Raw genomic sequence first — 21955 nt, forward strand, 5'->3', positions numbered from 1 at the left:
ATTTTAGATTCCACACATAAGTAAGGTCATGCAGTATTTGTCTTTCTCTGTGTGGCTTATTTTGCAAGGTTCATCTATGTTGTCACAAATGGCGTGATTTCCTTTTGTTTTAAGGCAGAATAATATTCTATTGTATAAATATATCACATGTTCTTTATCCATTTATCCACTGATGGAGACTTAGGTTGCTTCCATATTTTGGCTACTACAAATAATGCTGTAATGAACATGGGAGTACAGATATTTTTTTGAGATAGCGGTTTTGTTTCTTTTGGATATATACACATAAGTGGGATTGATAGATTATATGGTAGTTCTATTTTTAATTTTTCTGATGAAACTCCATACTCTTTTCTTGGAAGACTGTGCCAATTTACATCCCCCTTAACAGTGTGCAAGAGTTCCCTTTTCTCCACATTTTCACCAACACTTGTTATGTTTTGTTATTTTGATAATACCCATTCTAGTGAGTGTGAGGTGATATCTCATTGTGGTTTTGACTTGTAATTCCTTGATGTTAAATCTTCTTAACACACACACACACATACACACACACACACACACACACAAACACACACACACAAACACACACACACACGGGGTGGGAGGAAGCTTTTGGAGGTGGTAGATACATTTATGAGACTAATTATGGTGATAATTTCATGGGTGTGTATCTTCAAACTCATGAAGTTGTATACATTAAATATGTGCAGCTTTTTGTGTAGCAATCATGCTTCAATGAACTTTTTAAAATACGTCAGTGTGTTTTAGTTGGGTTTCAGAAAATATTGCAATTACATGTACGTGCTCAATCTACTGTATTGAAACAGTCAATATTAGTAACTATTAACTATTAGCATTATTCTAACTATTCTCAGGCTAAAAAGATGTCCTCAAAATGTAGACTTAGAAAACTTCAAACAGAAGGTTAGAGTGTTGCCTGCTTCACAATTGAAAATAAAGAAAAGTCAAAATCATTGAAATTAGGTTTATCACTTTCTGGAGAAACCTAACCCTCACATTCTTCTGGAACAGTACATTCAGAGCAGATTGATTATTTGGAGGCTTTCCTGTGCATTATCATTTTGAAGATGGTTTGGCTTATGGAGTTCTTTAATTTATCAAAAAACTGAAAAAATATAAAGGGAATGTTGAAGATAAATAGCTGTATTTCTTTTAAAAATTAACCTCTAATACCTGGACTTATTTCTTTGTAGGTGCAAATCCCTGCTCAATCAACTGAGCCCTATATTGTTCCAGGACAGATACATTAAACTCTATGTAGTGGATCCTGCCAGTGACCTTTTTAGTGTGAGCTTGAAGGCTCCCTCTTTTTGTGCATCAGTTTCCATGAAATTTTTCATTAAAAAAACAAGACTTATCCTTTTGTGCTAACCTGGATAAAATGTTCTCATTACTATTTTGTAGTGTTTACATCTCCCAGTACCAGTCTGATCAAGTTTACAAAGTTTAGGGATTCTTTAGAAGGAAAGCCACTTAAAGGAAATGAGTAATGCATTACAAATTCTCCATTTTTAAATATTCCTTTTCTTGCATCTGCCTCAATTTCAAAGGAAATAAGATTGCTCTTAAGAGCTAGAGAGATTAGACTAGTGGAAATTTGTAACTCTTAAAAGTTGTATCAATTGTAGTTGAGTTTTGATTGATCTTGTAGGAAAGTTCTCAAACCATCCTTTGATGCAAGGTTTCATTTGGAAAGTCCAGACATGCACCAATGAGCCTCGAATTTGCTACTTTGTCATCTGGCGTCAGTTTGGCTATTTTTGTTGAAATGATGTTGGCATTTCTTCTTCTTCTCCTCCTCCTTCTCCTTCTTTTTTTAGCGTTTGTGGATATTTTTTATTATGTGTTTCCAGGTACCAAAAAGACAGTCCCTTTCAAATTCCATGATAATATATGCTCACTATGCAGATGATTTCCCCCCACCCCCTAACCTTTACCCTAATTCAGGGAATTTAATCTCTTTTGTTAAGTCATTATTGGAGGACATGACTTCTACATTTTGTGAGTCTGCTTTAGGAAAAAGGACATTTTATTTCTTCCTTTAATTAAAAAAAATACAACTGGCCTTTCAAAACAAATGTGACTCTAATATAATTTTATAATAAAAAAGAAAGCCTAGGAGGGAGATTTTATGTATGGTTTCTAAAACTATACTTAGATACAAAAAGCAATTACTATCTTTTCTGAGCCCATATTTATGAAACTTTGGAGTGTAAGAAAGAGTGAAGAAGCAGAACAAATTAGAAAATAAATGTGGGGGTGGAGTTATTTTTTGAAGCACTGCCATGAGTTTCCTGGCTCAGCTAGTGGAAGCTGTCAAACAATAAATTGAAGTAAATGAACACTGAAACCAAATAAGACCCATAACTTAGTCACACAGGGATGTGTTTTAAGTTTGGGAGAAATAATTTTTGCTTTGTCTGACAGGGCCCTGTTGTTGTTCAATTTTGCTTGTTAAATCAGAGTGTATATAGTCATGCACTCCGACATACCTATATAGCTTTTCAAAGTGACTCTCCCTAATATTGGAAACTCTTGGCTACTTTCCAGCCTAAGGAGAGGTTAGCCAGAGACTGAAGCTTTACTAAGACCACCCAAAATATCAGACTTCACCCTTCTCTGAGTCCATGCCACTGTAATACAAATGGAGAAAACTTAAAAGGGAAGAGGGTGGAGTGGAGGGCAGATGGGGAGAGGAAGGAAAAAGGAGACAAAAGAAAATGCAACTTTTCATCAAATTAAATTATCCTTTCTTTCTTGCTGCTCTCTGAATGTATGAAAAATACAAAACAATTACATCAGTCACTTCTTACATGGATTTTTGTGTGTGTGTGTGTGTGTGTGTTTGCTGTTCTTAGCCAGAAATACACATTGTGATTTTCTATAATACTCACATGTTGCCAACTGTAATGGGTGTTTTGGGTCTTTCTCAGATTTTAGTTTAAAGCATACACAATATTTTGAGAACATCTGTCCTAGACTATTCGTCTAGTTCCAATATTAGCTCTAAATTTGTATTGTAATATTTTGCATGGCAAGGAACTATAGAAATTAATTCCATAACATCTTGAAGGCATCTTGGAAAATTCTCACTCGTTTTAATGAATTTTTTTGTTTGGAGGATTTTGGGTCGAGATGCTGGGTCCTGCTGAGATCTAGCTGAACTAAGATGTTTTAAAAGATTACCAAAAATGTTTATTAGAATAAATCAAGTAATTATATGCTTATTGGCAAAACATTCTTAACTATCCTTTCCAAAGTTGTGTCAGTTCCTTTCCTGTGAGTCTCCTCAAACTTTTTCAAAAAGTTCAACGTGAGCCCAATGAACAGAGATGGTAAGCAGTTTCATGTGCTGTGTAGGAACTCACAGTTGTTTTTTAACTGGCCATGAAATGGATATGAAATGGAGAAATGCATAGTTTTACTTCAGAGCACCAGAAAATATTCCAGAAGATCAAGGCAGATCAAATGTAAGAGAATGAGATCAAAGGAAACAATTAAATAAGAGACAATGTGAAAAAAGTATGATGGGACATCAAAAAGAAAAGAATGGTGAGGGGAGGACAGGCATGAAATGTGAAGATCTGGAGAAGAGAAATGGATGACTATTTGCTCTGGAAGGCATGTGAGATCCACTGCTGTGTTAAAGAGGGATGGGGAGAAGTTGCAAGACTAATGACAAGAAGAAAGAGATTGAACATAATGACTGTGTCCTGCACATGGTTCTCTTCTAACTCTCCATGTGTGTGCTCCCAGGCTTTTACATTGCAACGTGCATAGAATTGGTTTATTCACTTCTGTGACTATTGCTCACTTCATATAAACATTCCCCTAGTGGTTTAAACATTTCTGGGAGCAATTATGTTTCTTAGAAGTAACTCTGTGCTTTCCAATTAGCATGCTATGAAAAATGTTGCCAGTCTTTAAAGTCAGACATTTTATATTATTGTGAAGGATCCTCAAACTTCTCATGAAGAAATCACTGTTAGTGTTCTAGGATCTTGGTAACTTCTATATGTATACATGTAAATGTCTGTCTACTTATCTATCTAAATATATATACATGTGTTTTTAGATGCTCACATTCTGTTATAAATATATGCATACTCACAGAAAGTGGCCTATAATACTTTCCATAAATTCACATTTCAACATCCTGAACTTGGGAGAAAAATTGAGAAAAGTTTTGTTTTTTGTCAAGCAAAGCAGATTTGAATTAGAATATTCTACAAACAACAAACATTACAAGTCTCCATTTCTCAAAATTAAAAGAAAGAAAAATCCACTACTTTGAAGATCTATGACTTTAAATTGTGCATCTTACAACTATGCAGATAAATTCAAAATTTTAATCTTCAATTCATTGACAATGCAAATTATTTGCCAGCATTTGGAAGTCAAACAGGGTGAGAGGGGAGAGCCTTTACATATTCCAGGTTTAATAGCTAAGTACCAGATGGAAACAATTCTAATGAAAGAAAGAAATCTGTTAGGATATTTTGGAGATCTGTTCAGTTCAGCAGCACGTCACTGGTTATGGAGGCCAATTTCTCAGAGGACTTATTTAAATTGCAGATACTGAAGTAGTGCACTAATTTAACCCAGAAAGTGCTGAATTTTGAAGTCATTTAAATTTTAATAGTTCCTAGATTAAAAAGTATCCAGTTTCCTTTCAATAATAACTCATACACCTGATACAAAAACTTTTGAGGCAGATAAGCATGAAGGGAAGGAGTGATTTTATGTAAAACTGAGGTAACAATAACAAGTTTTACTCTTAATATCTGTACCTGTGATGTTAAGGGAATTGTAAAATTGTCTACATTGTTGCTATGAAAATCTTTCCTCCAGGATAGTTTATGGCATTTAACATGAAAGGAATCGAAACAATTAACAATTAAAATAAATAAGTTAGCTTATGGATCTTTTAAAGGGTGATTTTAAAGTGAATCTGAGCAGAAACAACGGGCAACAAAATCTGCTCAGTAAATAATAGATGGTGAGAGTTTTGACAATGAAAGACTGGGGAACAAGTGGGAGATGAAGCAATAACTCTCAGAGGGGGCCTCTTTCATATTCATACCTGTGTTTCTGGCAAAATAAGTGTCAAAATTTGCAGCCATATGACAGGAAAATTATGCATTCCATGGCGAGTTATAGATTTTGGATGAAATCCAACTGAAATACTTTCGTAAGAACTTGACATGATCAACAAAATACATTGCTTTTCCAAACTGCAGTTTGTTTAAAATGAAAGAACAAAATACTACTATTGTAATAGGTGATCAGAATGTCAGTCCTCCCTACCCCCATTGCTAGATTTTCAATTCGTCGAAGATTGTTGGAGGACTCTATCTATATAATATATACAATGTGATGAGCGCCTAAATTAAATGAGGATGGAACTAATGGAAAGCAGGCAGTGAGTGTAGATTGTCCATGTATTATGTGTGTGGGGAATTGTGGGAGTCCGTGGTGTGCAAAGGGAACAGTTTTCAGTCTTCAACCCTCTGGCTTGGTCCTACCCTTTCTGTTATATATTGAGACTTTTTGAGCAGAGAGAGAGAAATAAAGCAAGGGAGAAGTGGAAAGGACCTTAAAAGCAACAAAGAGGAACAGGAGAGAAGCCTAAGAGGGAATAATGGTGAGGAAACACTATTCTCTTGAGTCATGTATGAGGTTGAGTTCTTGGTTTCTAAGTAAAGGATTTGTTTTCTAACAAGTTACACCTTGGAGAAGTAACCTACCTGCATAGTATTAAATCAAGGGGATGATCTGAGACTGCCTGGAAAATAGATTTCATGGTGCTGGAGTTGTCTCTGAGCGATTTAAGGGGTCAAGAGGAGTAATGTGATGGTCCTCATAATGGACTTTACCTATAGGTTGCACATTTTGTATTATTAGAAGAGATGAGACAACTTTCTCTTGGCTGTTGCTCTGAAGAAGCAGAACTAAAACTGCCCAAGGACGACTGGTCCAGGAATCAAGAAACCTGCACTTAAGTCCCACATCTGCTGCTGTGTGAGCTAATCATATATGTTTTCTTCTTAACTGCAAAATTCTATCCTGTAAAAGAAGGAGGTTGGTATAGATGATTTCTAAGGTCTCTTCAAACTCTGAAATGTGATGTTTCTAGGTTTGCTTTATTCTAAGAACTGAAACACCTGTGCTTCCTCAGTACACTGAGTGTACTAAATATGTAATAAATATCTGGCACAGGATGGTGAATATTTGAATGTCCCCCACCCCCACTCACCACTATCTTTCTTATCTCTGTTTTCTGTTTTGTTGGACTGTAGAAATCTGTGCTGTACAAATTTAACATTTGGAAAACATTGATTGGACAACTCAGTTTATATTGCTTGACCTGTTGATTGACTTGATTGTTGACCACAATCGGTCCTTCTGGAATCATGGAGATATGTACTTTTATGAGACCAGTTATCTTTGATAACGGGGGACTTTGTTTGCTAAAGCTGCTCATACGCAGAGTGTCGAAAGGAGGGTACTGGTAAGGAAGGTAGAGAGAGAGAGAGAGGAAATGGGTCAATAATGGGCAGTCTTACATACCAGGGGGAAAAATATTTTTTTAAGCTGAGAATTACTTGCCTATGTGCTCTGGAGTCATGATCCTCACACTGTGAGTTCAGAGAGATATTTATTTATTTATTTATTTATTTATTTACTTTTTAAAATTTATTTTTAATTGAAGTTTGTTGGGGTGACAATTGTTAGTAAAGTTACATAGATTTCAGGTGTACAATTCTGTATTACATCATCTATAAATCCCATTGTGTGTTCACCACCCAGAGTTAGTTCTTCCATCACCATATATTTGATCCCCCTTTACCCTCATCTCCCACCCCCACCCCCCTACCCACTTACCCTCTGGTAACCACTAAACTATTGTCTGTGTCTATGAGTTTTTGTTTCTCATTTGTTTGTCTTGTTCTTTTGTTGTTTTTGGTTTATATACCACATATCAGTGAAATCATATGGTTCTCTGCTTTTTCTGTCTGACTTATTTCGCTTAGCATTATACTCTCAAGATCCATCCATGTTGTCACAAATGTTCCTATATCATCTTTACTTACTTCTGAATAGTATTCCATTGTGTGTATATACCATAACTTCTTTATCCATTCATCTATCGAAGGACATTTTGGTTGTTTCCATGTCTTGGCCACTGTAAACAAAGCTGCGATGAACATTGGAGCACACGTGTCTTTACGAATAAATGTATAAATGTTTTCAGATTTTTTTGGTAGATACCCAGGAGAGGGATTGCTGGGTCATATGGTAATTCTATTTGTAATTTTTTGAGGAACCTCCACACTGCCTTCCATAACGGCTGCACCAGTCTGCATTCCCACCAACAGTGTATGAGGGTTCCTTTTTCTCCACAGCCTCTCCAACACTTGTTACTATTTGTTTTGTTGATGATAGCCACTCTGACTGGGGTAAGGTGATATCTCATTGTGGTTTTGATTTGCATTTCTCTGATGATTAGTGATGTTGAGCATTTTTTCATATGTCTATTTGCCATTGTATGTCCTCTTTGGAGAAATGTCTCTTTAGGTCATCTTCCCATTTTCAATTGGGTTGTTTGTTTTTTTGTTGTTGAGTTGCATGAGTTCCTTGTATATTTTGGATATTAGCCCCTTATTGGAGGCACTGTTTGCAAAAATCTTCTCCCATTCAGTTGGTTTCCTCTTTATGTTGTTGATGGTTTCTTTTGCTGTGCAGAAGCTTTTAAGTTTCATATAGTCCCATTTGTTTATTTTATCTTTTACTTCCCTTGCCTTTGGAGTCAAATTCATAAAATGCTCTTTGAACCCAAGGTCCATAAGTTTAGCACCTATGTTTTCTTCTATGCAGTTTATTGTGTCAGGTCTTATGCTTAAGTCTTTGATCCATTTTGAATTAATTTTGTTACATGGTGATAGATAGCAGTCCAGTTTCATTCTTTTGCATGTGTCTCTCCAATTCTCCCAGCACCATTTATTGAAGAGGCTGTCTTTTCTCTATTGTATGTTTTTTGCTTCTTTGTAAAAAATTATCTGTCCATATTTATGTGGTTTTATTTCTGGGTTCTCAATTCTATTCCATTGGTCTATGTGTCTGTTTTTCTGCCAATACCATGCTGTTTTGATTATTGTAGCCCTGTAGTACAAGCTAAAGTCAGGGAGTGTGATACCTCCATTATTGTTATTTTTTCTTAAGATTGCTTTGGCTATTTGGGGTCTTTTGTGGTTCCTAACAAATCTGATGATTTTTTGTTCTGTTTCTTTAAAACATGCCATTGGGATTTTGATGGGGATTGCATTAAATCTGTTTATTGCTTTGGGTAGTAGGGCCATTTTAACTATGTTGATTCTTCCAGTCCATGGGCATGGAATGTCTTTCCATCTCGTTGTGTCTTCTTCAATTTCTTTTAAAAATGTCTTATAGTTTTCAGCATATAGGTCTTTCACATCCTTGGTTAAGTTTATTCCTAGGTATTTTATTCTTTTTGCTGCAATTGCAAAAGGAATTGTTTCTTTTAATTTCTTTTTCTGAGATTTCATTGTTAGTATATTGGAATGCAATGGACTTTTGTACATTGATTTTGTAGCCAGCAACTTTACTGTATTTGTTGATTGTTTCTAATAGCTTTTTGGTGGAGTCTTTAGGGTTTTCTATATATAGCATCATGTCATCGGCAAAGAGTGACAATTTAACTTCTTCTTTCTCAATTTGGATGTCTTTTATTTCTTTTTCTTGCCTGATTGCTCTGGAGAGGACTTCCAACACTATGTTGAAAAGCAGAGGTGATAGGGGCCAGCCCTGTTGTGTTCCTGAATGTAGAGCAAAGGGCTTCAGTTTTTCACCGTTAATTATGAGATAAGCTGAGGGCTTGTCGTATATGGTCTTTATTATGTTAAGGTATTTTCCTTCTATACTTATTTTATTAAGTGTTTTAATCATAAATGGATGTTGTATCTTGTCAAATGCTTTTTCTGCATCAATTGATATAATCATATGATTTTTGTCCTTTATTTTGTTTATGTGATGTATCACATTGATGGATTTGCGTATGTTGAACCATCCTTGTGTCCCTGGGGTAAACCCTACTTGGTCGTGATGAATAATCTTTTTAATGTATTGTTGCATTCAATTTGCTAGAATTTTGTTTAGGATTTTGCATCTGTATTCATCAGAGATATTGGTCTGTAGTTTTCATTTTTTGTGTTATCCTTACCAGGTTTTGGTATTAGGGTAATGTTGGCCTCATAAAATGAGTTAGGGAGTACTGTCTCTTCTTCAATTTTTTGGAAGAGTTTGAGTAGGATTGGTATTAGATCCTCTTTGAAGGTTTGGTAGAATTTACTAGTGAATCCATCTGGTCCCGGACTTTTGCTCTTGGGACGGTTTTGGATGACTGATTCAATTTCGTTATTGGTGGTTGGTCTATTTAGATTGTCCAGTTCTTCATGGTGCAGCCTAGGAAGGCTATTTGTTTCTAAGAACTTGTCCATTTCTCCTAGGTTATTGAATTTGGTGGCATATAGTCCCTCATGGTATTCTTGGAGAATCCTTTGTATTTCTGTGGAATCCATGATAACTTCTCCCTCTTTCATTTTTGATTTTGTTTATTAGTGTTTTTTCTCTTTTTATCTTAGTGAGTCTAGCCAAGGATTTGTCAATCTTGTTAATCTTTTCAAAGAAACAGCTCTTTGTCACATTAATTTTTTATTGTCTTTTGTTCTCTATTTCATTTAGTTCTACTCTGATTTTATTATTTCCTTTCTTCTGCTGACCATGGGTTTCATTTGTTTTTCTTTTTCTAGTTGTTTAAGGTGTAACATGAGGTTATTTATTTGGGATTTTTCTTGTTTCTTGAGATAGGCTTGTAATGATATAAATTTCTGTCTTAAAACTGCTTTCGCTGCATCACAAAAATTTTGGTAGAATGTATTTTCATTTTCATTTGTTTCTATGTATCTTTTGATCTCTCCTCTAATTTCTTCTTTGACCCGGTCGTTCTTTAAAAGTATGTTGTTTAATCTCCATGTATTTGTGTTTTTTCCTGCTTTCTTTTTGCAGTTGATGTCCATCAGAGAGTTAGCTCTTAATTCTAATTTCACCTCAAAGTCACTGGGGCCTGTTGTTCCTCATGTGCAATTTTTTCTGTATTGATAAGGTGTAAACTTACACAGTCCTTCTGCACTAAAGCATTGAATTGAGGAATTTTAGGGATTAAGTACATCCTATTGTTGATCTTTTCTAATTTACTACTTAGAGATGGCTACAGCATAGTGAAAGGGCTATTAAAGTGGGTTTGGACTAAGACTAGCCTATTTCCCAGCTTCTTTGCCTTTTAGCTGATGACTTTGGGTTTTATTTTCAGCTGTCTTTTAGTTATTCATTAAAATACTGTTATAATACTTTATAGAGAGATAATTCACACTTAAGATACATTTTTTAAGTGTATATTCACAGAATTGTGCAACCATCATCAGCACTATCTAATTTTATTTCAACACCCTAAAGAGAAAGTCCGTACCCATTAGCCATTCTCTCCATTCTCCCCTACACCTTAGCCCCTGGCAACCACTAATCTATTTTCTGTCTGTATGGATTTACCTATGCCGTATATTTCATATAAATGACATATAGTACATGGCCTTTTGTGTCTGGGTTTTTTTACTTAGCATAAAGTTTTCAAGGTCATTCATGTTGTAGCATGTGTTGATATTTCATTCCTTTTTTGTTTCTGAATAATTTTCCATTGTGCGGAGGTGACACATTTTGTTTATCCATTCATCAATTGATGGACTCTTGGATTATTTGCACATTCTGGCTATTATGAATAATGCTGCTATGTTATTCCTCTGCAAGTTTTTGTACAGCCATATGTTTTCAATTCTCTTTGTTATATAGTTTGGAGTAGAATTGCTAGGTCAAGTGGTAACTTTTTGTTTAGCTTTTTGATGACTTTTTAAATTGTTTTCTAGAATGTCTGCATAATTTTAAATTTCCACCAGCATTGTAAGGGCTCTAATTATTCCACGTCCTCATTAACACTTGTTATCGTCTGTCATTTAATTATAATTATAGTAGTGTGTATGAATTGATATACTTCACTGTGATTTTGATTTTGATTTCCCTAATGACTAATGATATTGAGTATTTTTTCATGTGCGTATTGGCCATTTGTATATTAAAAATGTTTTTTGAGATCTTTGTTTTTAAGTTGTATTAATTGTCTTTTCGTCATTGAGTTGTAAGAATTCTGTAATATTCTGGATACAAATCCTTTATGAGATATATGATTTACAAATACTTCTCTAATTCTGTGAGTTTTTCTTTTCTTTTCTTTCTTTTTTTGGATGGTGGCCTTTGAAGCATAAAAGGTTTTAGTTTTAAAGAAGTGTAATTTATCTATTTTTTATTGTTGCTGCTTGTGCTTTTGGTGTCATACCTAGGAAATGATTGCCTAATCCAAGACCACAAGGATTTACTCTTACATTTACTTCTAAGAGTTTTGTAGTTTTAGTTCTTATATTTAATTCTATGGTTAATTTTGAGTTGATGTTTATTTATAGTATGAGGTAGAGGTCTAATTTCATTCTTACGCATCTAGATACACAATTAGCCCAGCATTAGTTTTTTAAAAGACTATTTTTTATCCATTGAATTACTTTGGCATTCTTGTAAAAATCAGTTGACCGTAAATGGAGGTGTATTTTTGGATTCACAGTTCTAGTACATTGATTTATATGTCTATCCTTATGCCAGTACCCCACTGTATTGATTACTGGAAATTTTTAGTGAAGTTTTGAAATGTAAGTGTGAGTCCTCCAACTTTGTTCTTCCTTTTAGAGATTGTTTTGGCTATTCTGGGTCCCTTGCATCCTTATGAATTTTAAGATCATCTTGCCAATGTTTGCAAAAAGGGCATCTGGCATTTTGATAGGGATTGCATTGAATCTGTAGATCAATTTGGGGAGTATTGTTATATTAATATTGTCTTTCAATCTATGAGCATGTGATGCTTTTCTGTTTATTTAACTTTTCTTTAATTTCTTTCAATGATGTTTTATAATTTTCAGTCTATGCCTTGTACTTTTGTTAAATTTATTCCTAAGTACTTAATTTTTAATGCTATTATAGAGTTGTTTTCTTAATTTATTTTTCAGATTATATATTGTTAGTATATAGAAACATAATTGATTTTTATGTATTGAGATTATATCCAAGTAAACTTTGCTTAATAGTTTAATAATTTATTTTTGTGGATTTCTTAGGGTTTTCTAAATACAAGATTATGCCATCTGTGAATAGAGATCATTTTACTTCTTCCATTTCAATCTGAATGCCTTTTATTTCTCTTTCTTGCCTAATTTCATAACTAGAACTTCCAGTACAATGCAGAATAGAAGTATGAGAATGGATATCCTTTTTTTTTTTCCTGATCTTAGAAGAAAAGCATTGAATCTTTCACAATCAAGTATGATGTTAACGGTTGGCATTTTTTTTAAACAGATGGCCTTTATCCAGTTAAGGAAGCTCCCCTCTGTTGCTAGTTTAATTGTTTTTAATCATGAAAGGGTGCTGAATTATGTCAAATGCTTTTTCTTCATCTATTGAGATGATCATGAGCTTTTTGTTCTTTACTGTGTTAACATGCTTTATCACATCATTGATTTTTTTGTATGTTGAACCAATTTAGTACTCTTGTGATAAATAACACTTAGTCATGATGTATACTCATTTTTTAATGTTAATGGATTTGGTTTGCTACTATTTTGTTGAGAATTTCTATATTTATATTCATAAGGGACATTAATCTGTAATTTTTTTTTGTGTGTGTGATAGTGGTAATATGGTCAAATAGAGTGAATCGTGAAGTAGTCCCTCATCTGTTATTTTTTGGAAGAGTTTCTGAAAGATTGATTTTAATTTTTCATTAAATACTTTAACCAGTGAAGCCACCTGAATATGGGCTTTTCTTTGTGGGACCTTTTTTGATTATTAATTCAATCTTTTTACTTGTTATAGGTCTATTATGATTTTCTGTTTCTTCCCAAATCAGTTTTCATAGTTTGTGTCTTTTCAGGAATCTGGCCATTTCATCTAGGTTATCCAATTTGTTAGCATACAATTGTTCATAGCATTCCCTTTTAATCCCTTTTAGAAAGATTTATTTAAATTTGGAAATGATGTCCCTTCTTTTATTCCTCATTTTAGTAATTTTAATCTTCCCTCTCTCTTTTTTTGTCAGTCTTGCTAAAGGTTTGCCATTTTTGTTGATATTTTCAAATAAATAATTTTGGTTTTGTTGATTTTTTTCTATTGCTTCCCTCCCATTATCTATTTCACTTATTTCTGCTTTAATCTTTATTTCCTTCCTTCTGCTTGCTTTAGTTTTATTTTGCTCTTCTTTTTCTAGTTTCTTAAGGTAAAAGGCTATATTATTGATTTGAGAACTTTCTTTCATATAGGCACTTAAAGCTATAAATTTTCTTCTAAGAACTGCATTAGTAGCACTTACAAATTTTGGTAATGTTTTGTTTTCATTCATCTCAACGTATTTTCTAATTTGCCTTGTGATTTTTTGTTTGTTTGTTTTTGTTTTAGTAAGGCACAGCTCCCAGTGGCCCATGTGGGATTGAACCGGCAACCTTGGTGTTATCAGCACCACGCTCTAACCAACTGAGCTAACCAGCCCCATGAGCTCTTCTTTGACCTATTGTTTTTTCAGATGGGTGTTATTTAATTTCTATGTATTTCCCAAATTTCCTCCTGGTATCTCTTAATTTCATTCCATCATGTTTGAGGAACATACTTTATAGGATTTCAATTTTTTAAAATTTATTGAAGCTTGATTATGACCTAACATGGTCGGTCATGGAGAATGTTCCATGTACACTTGAGTAGAATGTATATTCTGCTATTGTTGGGTAATACTCTATAGATTTCTATTAGATGTAGTACTTTTATAGTTTTTTGGAAATCTCTATTTCCTTTTCGATATTCTGCCTAGTTGTTCTACCCATCACTGAAAGTGAGGTATTAAAGTCTGTTTTATTGAATTGTCCATTTCTCCATTGAATACTGTCATTTTTTGCTTCACGTATTTTGTGGCTCTTTTGTTAAGTGCATATATGTTTATAATTGTTATGTCTTCCTAATAATTTCCTGTTTTCACTATAATATATCCTTCTTTGTCTCTAGTTTCATTTTTTCTCTTAAAGCCTGTTTTGTCTCATATTAATATAGCAATTCCAACTTTTGTGTACTATGTGCATGGTATATCTTTTTATATTCTTTACTGCCAATTTACTCGTATCTTTAAGTCTAAAGTGTGTCTCTTATAGACAGCAGGTAGTTGGATCATTTTTATTTTTATTCATTTTGCCAGTCTCTGTCTTTTGATTGGAGTCTTTAGTCCACTTGCATTTGATGTCATTACTGACAAGGTTGGATTTATGTCTGTCATGGTATTTGTTTTCTTTATGTCATGTTTTATTTTGTTCCTTTATTCCTTCATTACTACGTGTTTTTTTTAAAATAAACATTTTCTAGTATATCATTTTAGTTGTTCATTGTTTATTTTACCATATTTTTTGAGTTATTTTGTTATTGGTTGCTCTGGAGATTACTGTTAATATCTTAACTTAAAAAACATGGTTTAGATTAATACCAACTTGATTTCAATATTATGCAACAGCTTTGCCCCATTATAGCTCCATTCCCTCACCCTTTCCTTGTGCTAATATTGTCACAAAATTATAAAAATACACTGTAGACACTGAACATTTAAAAATATTTTTAAACTTTGGTTTCCTTACTTGGAAAAATGGTTGTAATAGTAATTGTGATCTCAAAGTGTTAGCACAGTCCCTTGTTTGGACTGAGAAAAATATGTTATGAACTTGGAGAGGTATGTACCATTTTAAAAAATATCCTAAGTAAAGGACCACTTAGTTGGCCACTTTTTAAAATACCCTAAGTGAAGGTAGAAACCCGTGTCTAACGGGGTGTTTTTAACCATTGTTAAACAGTCTTGTTTTGACATTCTTATCTAGATCCTTGTCTCCCTGAATTTTCTACATGTTGATTCCAGATTAATCTCCTGGAAAAATATAGGTGAAGTTTTTCTGCCCCTTTTACCTGGTGACCCTTCGTTTGCTTTCTCTAAACACTAATGATATTTTAGCTTATCAGCTCTTCCACAGTGACATAGTCTTTGGACTTCTCCTCTCCTGATGTGTTCTTCTATACTGATCACAATTTTCTTTCTTTTTAAAAATTTTTTAATTAATTAATTAATTTTTATTAATTTCAGGTGTGCAACACAATGTAATAGTTAAACATTTATCATTTATATCCCTCACACAGTGATAACCCCCCCACCCCCATCTACTACCCCTCTGACATCACACACAGCCATTACATTTCCACTGCCTCTATTCGTAATGCTGTATTCCGCTTCTTGTAAATATATATATATATATATATATATATATATATATATATATATATGCATATGTATATACATATATATATTTATATAAATATATAAAATTGTAGTTGACATTCATTATTGTTCAGCTTCAGCTTCAGGTGTACAGTGCAGTGCTGATCACAATTTTCAATGTCTCCTATAAACATGAAGCTTAAAACTAGTCCTGTTATAAATATAGTTTAAACAGGGACAATTAAACAATGCTTATGAGATTTCATGACCACCCATCCTGATTTATAACTATATAGATAGATAATTGGTAGAGCATGCTTTATTATATAACCCTTAAAACTCCATGTGTTTGTTCTTTCTCTGTCCCCACTTTATTTCATCAATTAAAAAACAAACAAGAAAACCCCCAAAGTCCTCAGCGAATATTGAAAATGTGTTTTCTAAGAACCTTGAGAGGAAGTTGTATGCTAGACATCCATGTAAAAATAAGACAGTACATATTTCATTGAGGTATAAAGTTTATTAATCACTCCCTCACAGACATAACTTATATTAATCTGTTTGAAAGGTACTTTCTCTTTCATTATTTATTTAGACATAAAACATATCTCTACAATGTTCTCTTTAGCCATGGAAAGCTACACTGAAAAGCTCTCAGTGCTTTCACCACTACAGATAGAAAAGGTGTTTATACTCAGTTATGTATTAGGAGTACAAACTCAGAGTTTCACCTACAAGCAGAATTCCTATCCTACTCTCCACTTACACTCTTTCTTCCACACCTTTACCATGGTTTATAGAAATCATGGAATCCTGAAATTCAACCAATATTGGTGAATTTACCTATCTGGTCTCCCAACTCTCAGACTCCATTGATATCATGGTTTTATGAAAACATAAGTAGATGTGCCTAACAATCACACACTCAGAAAATAGTGAAGGGAGCCTGTATTATAGCTTTACTAAGTAGTGATTTTTTCCACCAGATTCCAAAATCATTGCGACCAGGAACCATTTTTGAGTTTCCAGAGGTTAAACAAGTGTCTGAGGTAAAAAGGATATTTAAAAAAATTATTGTTTGGGGCTGGCCCGGTGGCTCAGGCAGTTGGAGCTCCATGCTCCTAACTCCGAGGGCTGCCAGTTCGATTCCCACATGGGCCAGTGGGCTCTCAACCACAAGGTTGCCGGTTCAACTGCTCGAATCCCGCAAGGGATGGTGAGCTCCGCCCCCTGCAACTAAGATTGAACATGGCACCTTGAGCTGAGATGCCTCCCGGATGGCACAGTTGGTTGGAGTGTGTCCTCTCAAGCAAAGGTTGCCTGTTCGACTCCCGCAAGGGATGGTGGGCTGCGCCACCTGCAACTGGCAATGGCAGCTGGACCTGTAGCTGGGCTGCGCCCTCCACAACTAAGACTGAAAGGACAGCAACTTGAAGCTGAATGGCACCCTCTGCAACTAAGATTGAAAAGACAACAACTTGACTTGGAAAAAAGTCCTGGAAGTACACACCGTTACCCAATAAAATCCTGTTAAAAAAAAAAAAATATTGTTGACTAAGCCAAGAATGAATGGCTGTTGAGTAAAAACCTCTGAGGACACAAAAACAAAATCTACTGCAACAGTTAGAATTGGCTAAGAGTAAGGAAAGCAATATGAGAGACAATCTATAAGATTGTAAGACAATCTTTTAATTACCCTTGCTTAATTAAATAGAGGCTGTGTGGTATAAAGAATGTAGTCTTTGTTAAAAAAATCTAAATTTCAGACTGGTCATTTTCTAGCCATCTGAACATGGACATAGTAACACACTCAGTAAGGGTTACAATTATTATGTATAAAAAGGAATAATGACCATCTTCAAGACAAGTACTGGTAGTTCTTGATTTTTAAAATCCCATGTAACAGAATTTAATATTTATTTCTTAAGTTCACTGAAAACAATTCTTTGTCATGTGTACCTTTGCTTTTTATAATTACAAGACTGGCATTTCAGGTGAATACAGAGCTTTTAGGCTAGCAGACAGAAAATACCAGCATGGTATTAGATAATAGATCAAACTAAGGCCAATTATAAATATATAATTTATAATTATATATATATATGAGGTAAGACTTCTAATATATTTAGCTTCAGGAATAGTTTATTAACGAGATCTAGATTCCTCTTACTTTAAATCTGACAAGTACTTCACAGGCCATCTGTTTTGTGAAATAGACCACACAGACAGAAATGGGTAGAGCAGTACTATGTACCCGGTGCTGTTTTTCTGCTTTGCTCACTCTGGGAACCATAACCTTGGCTTAACCATTGGAAAGTATCTATTTCCCATTCAAGGTAGCTGTCTGATAATATTTCTAGTCACTACAGGGTTTCTTTAATTTGTGACTTTTTAAAGATGGCAAAAGAAATCCTATATGATGTAATGGAATAAATCCTAATGATAGACAACAACTATAATGAATATATACTAAGGTCCTGATAAAATTTCTAATTTATTTTATTAAGAGACATGGAAACCATTTTCTAAAAGTTGTTTCTGGTTTAATTCGATTCCCTGGTCTTTTTGTTCTCTCGATTCACTTTTGCCTACTGATGTCATCTTGTTTCACTCCCTTCTGTACTGTGATGTCACATTTATGCATCGGGACTCTAATTCTCAGTTACTACTAATGGATTTACTCAGGGTACAGCCATCATCACTTTTGTGAATTGTTAGAGATGATTACTTTTTTTTTTGTAAGGTTGCTAGAAGTTTTGCTGTCTATTTTATATATTATCAAAATGAATTTCTTCTCTTTGTTCACACAGCACCCTCTTTCTCTTTGCCCTAATGAGTGCTACTTTCTTTGCTGCACTGCACTTGGAGAGATGTTTTGAATATTTGATAGGGAAAATATCTCCCTCATCAGAGTCCAAGTTACAGATGCATTTCTTCCTTTTTCTCAGAATTAATTCCTTTGTTAACACCATTACACATCTTCTATCCTAAATACAGCAGGTAAGGGAATGCTTCTATGAAAAAGTTTTCTAAGCAGTATTGTGAAAGCTGTATTCTCATCGAGTAAGCCACCAAAGGCTAGATTATGCTGTATTGAAAATGCCCTCCAAACATCAATGGCTTAAAATAGTAAACGCTACTGTTCTTCCTTGACAAGGGTTTTTGCTCATTCTGATCAGTGAGAGACAGGCTGACAGAAGCCCTATTTCAATATATGCTTTCAAGTTAGGAAGGAAACATGGCACGTTGCACACCAACACTTAAAATTTCTTCTCAAAAGTATAGCATGCCACTTCTACTCACATTTCATTAGCTAAAATCAGTCACATGACCACACCTGGTATAAAGGGGCAAGGAACTAGGATCTACCATGTGTCCAGAAGTGGGGAGAACAAGGCGTAGCAAAAATTACAACTTTTCTAGCTGATAAGAGCTCTAAGGCTTAGTGAAGGTAAGCAACATATTCACGATCATTCAATCACATTAATTAACTCAGCAACAACGACAAGTCACGATCTTAAATGAAAATTTATTGTGGCACAACTCACATACTTCTTGACTGAAATGGGACTGATAAAGGATATGGACCAAATAGCCACATGCTTCTTGAATGGTGAGCTGAAGGAGAACAATAGCAACCTGAAAAGATGGATTAAAGGCATAGCGATACACATACTCAAATAACATGCTGTAATTGGGGCTTGCTGGAAAACAAGCAGCAGATAAATTAGGTTGCACATGGTATCCAAAGATGAGTCAACCTTTCTCCGTGAAACTTGGAACTGTCTATAGTATACAAAGGGGAAAACTAAGATAAAATGTGTGTTGCAAAAACCAGGTGGAATCATTCTAATATGAATATTGAGCCTGGCACAATTTTTGGTTCTGCCTCTTCCATTCATAGCCCCCACTACTCTTTCCATAGTAAACACGAACAGTGGCATTTTCCCTTTGGAAGAAGGAGCAAATTTAGAGAGATTATCTTTAACATGTTGCCAGGAGCACATATTCCTCATAACAATAAAGGATTTGAAAATAGAATGTGAAATGAGTGTAACCTTAATTAAAATGCTCTCCTGTGGCTAGTTCTATGGTCCAAATGAAAAATTAATAGCATTTTTTGTATTTATCTTTTGTTATTGGTGTATATTGAGCATTACAATTTTTTTAAATTAAAGTTTATTGGGGTGACAATTGTTAGTAAAGTTACGTAGATTTCAGGTGTAAAACTCTGTAATACATCATCTATATCTCACATTGTGTGTTCACCACCCAGAGTCAGTTATCCTTCCATCACCATATATTAGATGTAGTTTACCCTCTTCTAGAGCCCCTCTCCCTCCTTACCCTAAACTATTGTCTATGTCTATGAGATTTTGTTCCTTCATCTGTTTGTCTTGTTCTTTCATTATTTTTAGTTTTATATACCACGTACCAGTGAAATCATATGGTTCTCTACTTGTTCTGTCTGACTTATTTCATTTAACATTATAATCTCAAGATGCATCCATGTTGTCACAAATGGTCCTATTTCATCTTTTCTTACCACCGAATAGTATTCCATTGTGTATATATACCACAACTTCTTTATCCATTCATCTATTGAAGGACATTTTGGTTGTTTCCATGTCTTGGCCACCATAAATAAAGCTGCAATGAACATTGGAGCACATTTGTCTTTATGGATAAATACTATTCAGTGTTTTTGGGGTAGATACCTGGGAGAGGGATTGCTGGGTCATATGATAATTCTATTCTTAATTTTCTGAGGAATCTCCACACTGTCTTCCATAGCGGCTGCACCAATCTGCATTCCCACCAACAGTGTATGAGGGTTCCTTTTTCTCCACAGCCTCTCCAACACTTGTTACTATTTGTCTTGTTGACAGTAGCCATTCTAACTGGTGTGAGATGATATCTCATTGCAGTTTTTATTTGCATTTCTCTGATGATTAGTGATGTTGAGCACTTTTTCATATGTCTATTTGCCATTTGTATGTCCTCTTTGGGGAAATGTCTCTTCAGTTCCTCTGCCCATTTTTCAATTGGGTTGTTTTTTTTTGTTGTTGTTGAGTTGTATGAGTTCCTTGTATATTCTGGATATTAGCCCCTTATCGGAAGCACTGTTTGCAAAAATCTTCTCCCATTTTGTTGATTGCCTCTTTATGTTGTCAATGGGTTCTTTTGCTGTGCAGAAGCTTTTAAGTTTGTTATAGTCCCATTCATTTATTTTAGCTTTTACTTCCCTTGCCTTTGGAGTCAAATTTATAAAATGCTCTTTGAACCCAAGGTCCATAAGTTTAGTACCTATGTTTTCTTCTATGCAGTTTATTGTGTCAGGTCTTATGCTTAAGTCTTTGATCCATTTTGAATTAATTTTGGTACATGGTGACCCTTACTTTTTCAATAGCTGCACACTGTCCATTGTTTCAGTGTATCATATTTACTTAAATAAGTGTCTATTGATGGATACTTGACAACTATTTGTTATTATAAAAAAATACTGCCAAAATAAACTTGTACATTGTCATTTTGCACAAATGCAGGTATGACTATTGTATTTGGAATTTGGGTAGATAGTACCACATTGTTCTTCACAGGAGTTGTACAAATTTACACTCCCACAAGCAAAGTTTGAGAGTGTCTGTTTCCACATAACCAAATATAACCACAAAAAGATTTTTCTAATCTGATAGGTGAAGAATAGCATCTCAGTGAAGTTTTAATTTCATTTTTGTATGTTTTCTTCTATGCAGTTTATTGTTTAGGGTCTTATGTTTAGGTCTTTGATACAGTTTGGATTAATTTTGGTACATGGTGACAGATAGCAGTCCAGTTTCATTCTTTTGCATGTGTCTATCCAATTCTGCCAGCACCATTTATTGAAGAGGCTGTTTTTTCTCCATTGCATGTTTTTTGCTTCTTTGTAAAAAATTATCTGTCCATATTTAAGTGGTTTTATTTCTGGATTCTCGATTCTATTCCATTGGTCTATGTGTCTGTTTTTCTGCCAATACCATGCTGTTTTGATTATTGTTGCGCTGTAGTACAAGCTGAAGTCATGGAGTATGATACCTCCAGCATTGTTCTTTTTTCTAAGCATTGGTTTGGCTATTCAGGGTCTTTTGTGGTTCCATACAAATCTAATGATATTTTGTTTTATTTCTTTAAAAAATGCCATTGGGATTTTGATGGGGATTGCATTAAATCTATATATTGCTTTGGATAATTAGGCTATTTTAACTGTTGATTCTTCCAATCCATGAGCATGGAATGTCTTTCCATTTCTTTGTGTCTTCTTCAATTTCTTTTAAAAATATCTTATAGTTTTCAGCATATACGTCCTTCACATCCTTGGTTAAGTTTATTCCTAGGTATTTTATTCTTTTTGCTGCAGTTGCAAAAGGAATTGTTCTTTGTATTTCTTTTTCTGAGATTTCATTTTTAGTATATAGGGATGCAATG

Source organism: Rhinolophus sinicus, chromosome 17 (genome assembly GCF_057876585.1).
Source record: "Rhinolophus sinicus isolate RSI-liver-muscle chromosome 17, RSI-T2T, whole genome shotgun sequence".
In the NCBI taxonomy this organism is placed as follows: Eukaryota; Metazoa; Chordata; class Mammalia; order Chiroptera; family Rhinolophidae; genus Rhinolophus; species Rhinolophus sinicus.